The following is a 9,904-nucleotide window of genomic DNA, read 5'->3' as shown; positions in this document are numbered from 1 at the left end:
TATGCAAATTTGAGGATAGTCTGTGAAAGAGTTTAATGGGACTTGACTTGAACTTGTTTAATTTCAAAGACAAGAGTTGTTTTTTAGCAAATTAAACTGACTTAGATAAAATCAGTAGCCGGATCATCTAATTTAATGAACCCATAGGTAGAACATTCAATAAGAGTTACTTGGGGTATATGATACTTCATTTAAACCTCTTCATATTTCTCTCTTTATGTTCACACCGTGAGATCTATCCTCGGCCTCGTGGCACCATGGAAGTGTCCCCCTGAAGGATGGTGTTTGGGTAGGTCAATATCAAGGTGAATTGAGAGAATGTTCATAGTAAGTCAGAGCGGGACTTGCGACAGCATATCCCACAGTCTCTCTCATTAGGTTGGATAACATTTCTTTACATGGCCTCGAGGCACCCTGGGAGTGTCCCCCTATAGTATGACAGTTTTGCATGACTCTTTATCTAATCTCCTGTATAGGATAAGGTCGCTTTAGTCTCTTGTCCTAATCTGCTTTTTCCCTACAGTGGGCGCATTAGGGTGGGACTCTAGGTCCGAAAATGAGAAGTTACACTTACACGGAATTGTTAAAGGTTAACAATTTTTTACCAAAAAATGGTGACTGTTAAGGTCAGTTACAAGAGTTGTTTCTGCCTAATGGTTGAAAATGTCTCATTCAAGTGAAAGGGCATCTGATCACCCCACTGGTGACTTTTGTCTTGCCTCGCTGGGGCATCATTGCGAAATAGATGTCTAAAACTAAAATTGGTGTTAAAAGTGGTATTGCATAGACTGATTAAGTTTGTTCATTTTTCAGCAACATAATGGCTACAGCCACATTAGCTCTTTTAAGTGCCGACAAATTTACTGACGAGAACTACGCTAGTTGGAAACACACGATCACAACAATTTTAATCATCGATGACCTAAGGTTCATCCTTATGGAGAAGTGTCCTCCTATTCCACCTCAAAATGCCACTCGAAATATTCAGGAGGCTTATGAGCGTTGGACACAGGCGAATGAGAAGGCTTATATTTTTCCAAATTAGTGAATTTATGTGCTTAGATGATCCTTGTGCTTTCACTATTGCTGATACAATACTACATTAATGATGTTTTGGCCAAGAAGCATGAGCCTATGGTCTCAACGCGTGAGATCATGGAATCCCTGTGGGGAATGTTTGGACAACAGTCTAGACAGCTCAAGCATGAAGCTCTGAAATGCATCTTCAACTCCAAAATGGAGGAAGGCACCTCTGTTCGTGAACATGTGCTAAACATGAGGGTCGACTTCAATGTGACGGAGATGAATGGGTCACGCATCGATGAGGGCAGCCAGGTTAGCATCATTCTGCACTCATTGCCAGATAGCTTCCTATACTTTGTCAGTAACGCTATACTGAACAAATTTTACTATACCCTTATAACTCTCCTCAAAGAGTTGCAAACATTCCAATTCTTGCTGAAAAAATAAGAGAATAAGGTAGGTGAGACAAATGTTGCTTCATCTTCAAAGAATTTCTATAGAGGTTCGACCTTAGGAACTAAGTCTGCACCTTCTATGTCTAGCACTATCAAGTGGAAGAAGAAGAATGGTGGTAAGGGGAAGGGGAAGGCACCTGCTAACCCATAGCCTGTCGCCCAGCGAGGAAGGCGACAAGTGTCGATTAACAAAGGAAAGTGTTTCCATTGCAATCAGGATGGGCACTGAAAGCGGAACTGTCCTCGCTGGATTAAAGAGAAGAAGAAGGCTAAGGCCAAGGCAAAACAAGGTAAATATGATTTACTAGTTTCGGAAACTTGTTTAGTGGAGAATGATGATTCTACCTAGATTATTGACTTTGGGGCCACTAATTATATTTGTTCTTCTTTTCAAGGGATTAGATCCTGGTGGCAGCTAGAGGCTGGAGAGATGATGTTGCGAGTAGGCACCGGGCACGTCGTCTCAACTATGGCAGTAGGAGGACTCCAATTAACTTTATAGAAGAAATTTCTCATTTTGAATGATGTGTATATAGTTCCTGAGTTAAAGCGGAACTTGATTTCTGTAAAATGTATGATACAATGTAAATATACTCTTCATTTCGAATTGAATAAAGTGTTTATTCATAAAGATGGTGTTGATATTTGTTCAGCAAAACTGGAAAACAACTTGTATATACTAAGACCGTTAGCAACAAGTTCCCTCCATAACATAGAGATGTTTAAAATTGTTGTAACTCAAAATAAACGACAAAAGGTTTCTCCTAAGGAAAATGCCCAACTTTGGCACCTTCAATTATGGCACATCAATCTCACTAGGATTGAGAGGTTGGTGAAGAATGGACTTCTAAGCGAGTTAGGGGAAAATTCTTTACAGATGTACAAATCTTGCCTTGAAGGTGACATGACTAAACCTCTTACTAGAAAAGGTTATCGAGCCAAAGAGACTCTAGAGTTAGTGCATTATGATCTTTGTGGTCTGATGAATGTGTGAGCCAGGGGAGGTTATAAGTATTTCATCACTTTTAATGATGATTATTCTCGATATGGGTATATTTATTTGATGCAACAGAAGTCTGGATCCTTTGAAAAGTTTAGAGAGTTCAAGGCTAAAGTTGAAAACACATTGGATACACAAATTAAAACACTTCGATCAGATCGAGATGGAGAGTTTTTGGATTTGGAGTTTCAGAACTATATGATAGAACATGAAATCGTTTCCCAACTCTCAACGTCGGGTACACCTCAGTAGAATGGTATAACAAAAAGGAGAAACATAACTTTGTTGGACATGGTCCGATCAATGATGAGTTACACTTCCTTACCGGACTCGTTTTGGGGTTTGATAGTGGAGACTGCAGCTTATATCCTCAACTGTGTTCATTCCAAGAGTGTTTCAAGAACAACTTTGGAGTTGTGGAACAGGCATAAAGCTAGTTTGCGTCACTTCCGCATATGAGGTTGCCCAGCACATGTGCTTAAGGCTAATCCAAAGAAACTAGAACCACATTCGAGGTTGTGCCTCTTTGTAGGCTACCCCAAAGGTACACAAGGGGGTTACTTTTATGATTGTATGGAAAATAGAGTGTTTGTGTCAACGAACGCTACCTTCCTGGAGAAGGATCATATGGGGAGCGAGAACAGGCCACGTAGTAAGATCGTGTTGCGTGAGCTTTCCAACAAAACTACTGAAACTTCAATAAGAGTTGTTGAAGGGTCTGCTCCATCAGCAAGAGTTGTTGATGGAAGTTCATCTGACAGGTCAGTTCCACCTTAAGAGTTGAGGGAACCTCGACGTAGTGGGAGGGTTGCGAACCTACTTGTTCGCTATATAGGTTTCACAGAAATCCTGGCTATGGTAGCTGATGGCGAGGTTGAGGATCTGTTATCTTATAAGAAGCCAATGAAGGATGTTGATCGAGATGAATGGGTCAAAGCCATGGATCTCGAGATGGAGTCGATGTACTTCAACTCAATCTGGGTTCTTGTAGACCAACCTGATGGGGTTAAAGGTTGCAAATGGATCTAGAAGAGAAAACGGTGTGCCGATGGAAAGGTGCAAACCTTCAAGGCTAAACTTGTGGTAACAGGTTATACCCAGGTGGAGGGAGTCGGCTATGAGGAGACTTTCTCGCCTGTTTCCATGTTAAAGTCTATTTGCATTTTCCTGTCCATTGCCTCATATTATGACTATGAGATATGGCAAATGGACGTCAAGACTGCCTTTCTGAATGGTAATCTTGAGGAGACCATTTATATGGTGCAACCCGAGGGATTCATAGCCCAAAGTCAAGAGCAAAAAGTTTGCAAACTGAATCGGTCCATTTATGGGCTGAACCAGACATCTCAATCTTGGAAAATTCGGTTTGATATAGCGATCAAATCGTACAGCTTTGAGCAAAACATTGATGAGCCTTGTGTCTACAAGAAAATCATCAACAGTTCAATAGTTTTCCTAGTGTTGTATGTAGATGATATCCTACTCATTGAGAATGATAGGTCTACTGACATCAATTAAGATCTAGCTAGCGACCCAATTTCAAAAGAAAGATTTGGGAGAGGCTCAGTTTGTTCTTGGTATTCAGATCTTTCGAGATCAGAAGAACAAAGTGCTAGAGCTGTCTCAAGTATCGTACATTGACAAGATGTTACTCAAGTACTCGATGCAGAACTCCAAAAGGGGCCTACTGCCTTTCAGGCATGGAGTTACATTTTCTAAGGAAATGTGTCCTAAGATACCTCAAGAGGTTGAGAAGATGAGATGGATCCCCTATGCATTTGTCGATGGCAGTTTGATGTATGTGATGTTGTGTACTAGACCAGACATTTGCTACGTTATAGGGATTGTCAATAGATATCAGTCTAATCCAGGACAGGGTCACTGGACTGCCATTAAGAACATCCTGAAGTATCTTTGGAGAACGAGGGACTACATGCTCGTGTATGGATCTAAGGATTTGATCCTTACTGGATACACGGACTCTGACTTTTAGACTGATAAGGATTCTCGAAAATTCACTTCAGGCTCAATGTTCACTCTCAACGGATGAGCTGTAGTGTGGCTGAGCACTAAGTAGGGGTGCATCACCAACACCACGATGGAGGCCAAGTATGTAGCGGTTTATGAAGCTGCTAAGTGATAACGGTAAGAAATGCACGTTATCATGGTACTAAGTTCTTAAACAATGTTGGATTGCATTGATAAAATATGTTAAATTGCATCCATTAAGCATAAATTCTATAATATTGCGATCGCATGCGTCCAACGCATTAGAGCAGTTGATCTTTACATTTTTGTGCAAAAAATGCGTTAACGCAATGCAGAAATTGCGATCATAGGAATACATTGGTCGAGTGCAACTTCACCACAAGACTTTACGTTGATCGTGCTCGCAAACATTCGCCCAAGAAGAATCACCACAAATTGGTCAGCGCAACATAGTGGGCGCATCCAGGTGTAAGGACGATTAAGATCGATGGGACAGAAAGCTGACAGCAGTCGGATCCAAATTAAGTTGACAACCGATAACGGTCATAAAGTACATCCAGCTTTATCGGTGACAATTATCCGGGCATCAGTTATGAATTAAAGTTGTCCCATCTGTACAACCGAGAGAGAGAAGCCGCCTTTCACCTTTGATGCCCTATAAATACCAAGTGCATTCTTCAGAGAAGGGGTTAAGTAGTCGATTACTTCGTCACCTCACAAGTTCACACCTCTGTCCATAGTTTTAATTCATTTTAAGGCAGACGCGAGGAAGAAAGTTATGCTGGTAGATCATTTCGGTAAGCTTAGGAAAGCGTCGGAAGCTTTCAGACAGAGAGAGGGTCGATGCCTATGGAAGCGGGAACATTTTTTAGATCAGAATAGAGATTCAGTGTAAAATCCTCGGTTAGCAAGGAATTTCTACCAGGCTCTCTAACTTTACTTTCTCGGTTAGCAAGGAATTGCTACCAGGCTCTCTAACTTTACTTTCCATTGTCATTTTGTACTCAACTCATTTATAAGAATGGAATTTCTTTCTCTATATCTGTTAACTCTTTGTTATTTAAGCATGAGTAGTTAAATTAGTTGAATGGGTTGAGAAGTAGTTAGCTAGCATAACGATGGAATCTTCATCTTTGCGATTATCTTGTTTATGTATGCTTCATTCGTCTATTAGAGATACTCGGGAGGGTAGTCTAAAGATAGGATCTAGACTTGGGAAGGTCAGGTCAGAATCTAGGTTTGGAAGAACCAAATTAGAACGCATAAATGGGAGATAAGTGCTTAGGAATGAGCACTATCTGTTATTAACGCATCGCATGCATCTTAGCGATAAGATATGATTGTATGCGATCACCTTGCTTTCATGCATTCTGCATTAATGCATAGGAAAAGAGTAGAGACTTAAGAATAAGCTCTATGGACATTTTTCATTTAACACATGCGTCCTAGGTTTAGGAGCATCGCATTTACTTTGGAACATGACTTGTTGTGCATTGTTGTAACATGATCACATAGTCTGAAGCATTCCCAAGTGACGCTAGCTGAAGATCTTCTCAACCCATTCATCGCATACTCATTGCATCTATCAACGCAACTATCTTTCTTAAATCTACCGCTTTTATTTATTTCTTTTTCATCAACATAACAACACACCCAAAACTTATTTATTTACTTAGTTACCACAAAGTTCCATAATTATTACCAACGTAACTATTTTCACAAGTCCCTGTGTTCGATCCTAGACTTACCAAGAAACTCAAAGGAATTTACACTTGAATTCTGCTGGGGAAACTTAAGTGCACAATGCAATCCACCAACGCATATCATCCATATTTCCATTCATAAAATAACGCATCACTAAGGAGGTTGTTTGGCTCAGGAAGTTCCTGACTGATTTGGAAGTTATTCCAGACATGTCTAGGCCCATCACTCTTTATTGTGATAATAGTGGTGTTGTCGCAAACTCCAGGGAGCCTAGGAGTCACAAGCACGGAAAACATATAAAGCGAAGTATCATCTCATCTACGAGATAGTGCATCGAGGGGACGTTATAGCACAAAGATTGCTTCAGAGCACAATGTTGCTAACCGTTTACGAAGGCTCTCACAGCTATAGTTTTTTAGGGTCACCTTCAGAGCATGGGTCTATGAATCACCCACGGCTGGACTAGGGTAAGTGGGAGATTTTTGTACTGGGACTTGGTGCCCTAGTTTATTGTTTTATACTTGTTGTTATGTACACCCCACTCGCTTTAGAAGAAGTGAGAGATTGTTGGGGTTGATGCCCTAAACTCTCGTTGGGTCCTGTAGTTTGTAAACACCTATATTGAACAAACGCTTATGATGTATTAATATGAGATATTTTCTTCACTATTGACTATGAAAGATGAGATGTTTTATTTGTATTTACCATAAACCAATAAACTAAGGTCCCTAGTTGTCATTGTAACTTAAGCATATAGAGACATACAAGTGGATCATGCCTTAAGTGATAACTAAAATGGTCTGTAGTATATGGATATAGAAGCGAAACTTTATCTTGGGGACACTACAGGTGTGAGCCACTTTATAGATGGTTACAAGTGTTGTGACGTGCTACAGATGGTCTGATCCTGATCATTCAGTGAAGACATGTGAGTGGGGGTGTTCTATACAAAGGAGTTTGTATAAGACTGGACCATGAAGTGAAGTCTCATTGTTATATAATTTCGTTCATGACAGAGACTTTACTTCATTAGGATGACCATAAGTAACATGACCTTAATCCTGAGTGAGTTGGGAACTCCTACCTTTGAGGGTGATCCTTTGATTTACATGGGTACGAGTGGCCAGATCACCGACTCAAACCTATCACTTTGAAGATTCGTCTGATTGGGGAGCTGGGAACTCAGATACACAAGATGGAATTCACTCCTTGTTCCAAGTAGGGGTAAGTAGATTGATTGCTCCCTTAAGGGCTGATTCTGGGGCTTGAATGATTTGGCGCCACACACCTTCTCATGGCTCGAGAGATGTCCACTCATATTAGGTCTATGATGTATTGTTCATTAGAGGGATCAGTGGTACTTAAAAAGTTAGATGTAACTACAGGGAAAAATGGTAAATTAGCCCAACTGTACTTACGAGCATCTGTGAAGGGTTATTGTACTATCGACTGGTTATATCCGGTGGACAAAGAAATATATATGTGGTGAGAAGAGTGCAATTGTCGATCTTTAGTGGAGTGCCTGACAATTAACAGATGGTGGATCTCGTGGTTAACGAGTTTAATCAGCTATTCACGTACCATTAGAGCTTCAAGCTAAGGTTCATAAGGTCCCCTTGGTGCTCAATGGATTCGAGTTGAGAATCCGTTTTTGGGTTAGTTTGAAGTGTTCAAATTAACCAGAGGGAGTTTGATTATATATGATATGATTAAACTGGATCAATTATATATGATATAGTTGACATGATGTATGAGATACATTAATTGGAGGAAATGGATATAAATATGATTTATATCAAGTAAAGGAGAAAATGACTATGGTTTAAATGTTGAATATGATTTGATATTAAAACTATAGGTTATAAATATAATATGATAAGTTAGTTATTATATTTATTTATAATTAAAAGAATTATGAGATAATTGTTGGTGGTTTCTCCTTAACCATTCGTGAAAGTGGGAGGTTTTATTCAGTTTTCGTAACTGAAGGATAAAATGAAAAATGTTTTCATTTTGGAAGAGAATCGAAGAATCACTTCGTTCAACTACACTACCTATCATTTAGCTCACGAGAGCCTACACGACAACATCAAGTGTTTGTCTAAACGATCGTGTATGTGCACATTTTTCTAAACGATCGTGTAAGTTTTACTGAATGATTGCGCACCTGAGCGAAAGTCACTAAACAATCGTGTAAACAATCGACCTTATTTCCTAAACGATCGTGTACCTTTACTAAACGATCAAGCACACAGTCTATACGATAAACTCTATATTCTCCCACTTGCTTGGTCGTTGAGTGCGATCATAGTTTCCTCCTTCCCTCTACTTAATCCAACAGAGTCCACACCTTTTGGATTCTCACTTCGAGGATACCAAGGTCACCGAGTGGTGGTGTCCAAAGAGGTTACTTAGTCGTGGAGAAGTTTGTTCGTAACCAGACAATTGGGTTGGTGTTTTAAGCGACAGCAAGAGGTGCTGATCCAAGACTCCATGAGAGCGAGAGAAAGTTGGAAGAGGAGTTCTTCAAAAGGTATGTCTCTCGTTCCTCTGTATTTATGTTTGATAGCATGTCGTAATTTGTTCTGAAATGCATAACTAGTTTTTATGTTTATGAATGCTTATAATTCTGTCATAATAAATTTGGAACGATCTTGCTTCCACTCATAAGTTCTCTTTGATAAGAGTTCCTTCAATTGTTTTCATTGCTACTTTTATATAACACTTATACAACCAAGCAATGAACCGAGCATACGTGCTTCCATACACCCTTATACTATAACTCTTATAATATAAAGATGATGCATGAATATGCTTAATGCATGTATAAATATAACTCTTATATTTCATGATGCATGCACATGCTTTCTTGTAATTTCATCATGCCAAAAGCTATAATATAACACTTATAATATATGATGCATGAATCAAATGCAAAACCTAAGGTGGGTTTTAAATCTATATGTCATAGACTATGGCATATAAATAATATACATCTTATGTACATAAAATAAAAGTTGATGAACTGGGATAATTAGCTTCAAATCCTCAAAAACCAAAGCTAAATATTACAAAGCACAATGAGTCTCTAGTTCAAATAGGCGAACAGGGTCTTGAACCGTCTGGGCGAAGAAACGCGTCTCCTTGATCATGTACCAAATCCTTGTGATCGCCTACATGATAGAGTAAACTCTTTACTCAATCGTTTACCAATGTTGTGTGAGCATAAACGATCGTTTAGCAATGATCATGTACCATTAACTATGTGATGAAGCATGAAGGCACTGATCGTGCAGTGCGCATCTTGCAATGCAAGCCTTAAGCAACAACGATGTGGTGAAGCAAAATCGTCTAAATGATCGTTGAGCAAGCGCAAGGTATCATATACTGCGTGATCGTGTAGTCAGTGAATTTGCGATGAAGCATGCTAACTACACGATCGTTTAGTGCGCGCGCCTTTTATTAAATGATGAGCATCAAATGCTCTACGCGATCATTTACCTCCAGCATCCACGTGATCAAGCAACCAACGCTATGCGATAGAGCAATCTCTTTACCCCATCGTTTAGCATTAGCTAAACAATTGTTTAGTAAATACTACACAATCGCACAGAACTTTTCTACACGATCGTTTAGCCAAATCTCAACTATCGTTTACCTTAGGCTACATGATACGACCAACCTTTTGTCTTCTTCCTCGATGAGAACTGCATCTCCATGCTTCGAAACTTCA

The sequence above is a fragment of the Benincasa hispida genome, chromosome 4 (genome assembly GCF_009727055.1).
Source record: "Benincasa hispida cultivar B227 chromosome 4, ASM972705v1, whole genome shotgun sequence".
Taxonomy (NCBI): domain Eukaryota; kingdom Viridiplantae; phylum Streptophyta; class Magnoliopsida; order Cucurbitales; family Cucurbitaceae; genus Benincasa; species Benincasa hispida.
The sequence above is the reverse complement of the archived record's forward strand: the minus strand, read 5'-3'. Positions refer to the sequence as shown.